Source organism: Plasmodium reichenowi, chromosome 11 (genome assembly GCF_001601855.1).
Source record: "Plasmodium reichenowi strain SY57 chromosome 11, whole genome shotgun sequence".
NCBI lineage: Eukaryota > Apicomplexa > Aconoidasida > Haemosporida > Plasmodiidae > Plasmodium > Plasmodium reichenowi.
In genome coordinates, this window is record NC_033656.1 from 809,773 (window position 1) to 811,246 (window position 1,474).

Genomic DNA, 1,474 nt, shown 5'->3' on the forward strand with positions numbered 1-1,474 from the left:
ATATATATAATATATAGACTTCTATAAATTTAATATTACTATGTTATATATATATATATATATATTCTTTTTTAATTACAAATAAAAAAAAAAAAAAATAATTATAAAATGAAATAAAATAAATTTAAACTCGTATTATTATATTATATAATATATATGAAGGAACTCACATATATAATATATATAAAAAATGTTTTATAACATTTTAAATATTTATATTATTATATATGTATATATATTTTACTCATTATATTAATTTTTTTTTTTTTTTTTTTTTTTATTCTTTCATTATTACTTAGTCATATAAATATAAGTAATTTGCAACATTTTTTATTATTTATATACTTTTTCTTTTGTTTCAATTTTTCCTTTTTTTTTCCTTTTTTTCCATTTTTTCAATTTTTTTTTTTTCCATTTTATTTTTTTTCTTTAAAAAATTAATAGAATATATATTTTTTTATCATTTTATGCACATAATAAAAAATAGTATAAATATAAATTATAAATAAAATATATTTGAAATTTTCATGTTATTATTATTATTATTTTTAATGCATGGAAATTATTTGTAATTATATTGTTTTTATTTTTAAAAATATGTTATCATAAATAAAAAAATAAAACATTTAATCGTGTACTATATAATTTTTTTTATATAACATATAAAATTAAGTACAACTATATATATATATATATATAAATATATAATAATATATATAAAATATAACGTTAATTATTATATATATATATATATAATACTGTGGTATAAAGTTGTACATGTTTTTATATATTTATATATATATATATATATATATATTATAAATACAAATTATCAGAAAATTATTTAAAAGTAAAATTGCATATATGTATAAATAATACAATTATGTATTCTAAGATTAATGAAAGCTTTTATATTTTCTTTATACAAATAATAAAAAATTTGGTTAGCATAATATTTCTTATGCGTATATATATAGTAATATTACAAAATATGTAATTAAATATGAAATAAAAAAAGACGATTTCGTAAAAACAGTAAAATGCTAAAAATATAAATATGTAAGATAAAATAATCTGTTATATAATCAAATATAACATAATATAATAATAACAATATAAATATAATATTATTATATTTATATAATATATATTTTTTTCTTCTTCAATTTCACATAAAAGGAAATTATATTAAAAGTATATATTATATATATGGACTATATTTAATTATTATAATTTTCTTTTTTTTTCACAATGTGTATACGTGTGCTAAATGAAAAATATATATATGTATAAAAGAAAAAAAAAAAAAAAAAATTGTTACATATATATATATATATATATATATATAATATATTATTATTGTTTTGTTATTGTATTCTTCTATGTGTATTTTTCATTAGAAAATAATTTTTAAGTTTATATTATTACAAAGAATAAATTAAATATTTATTATTTTATATATATCTGTACTAAA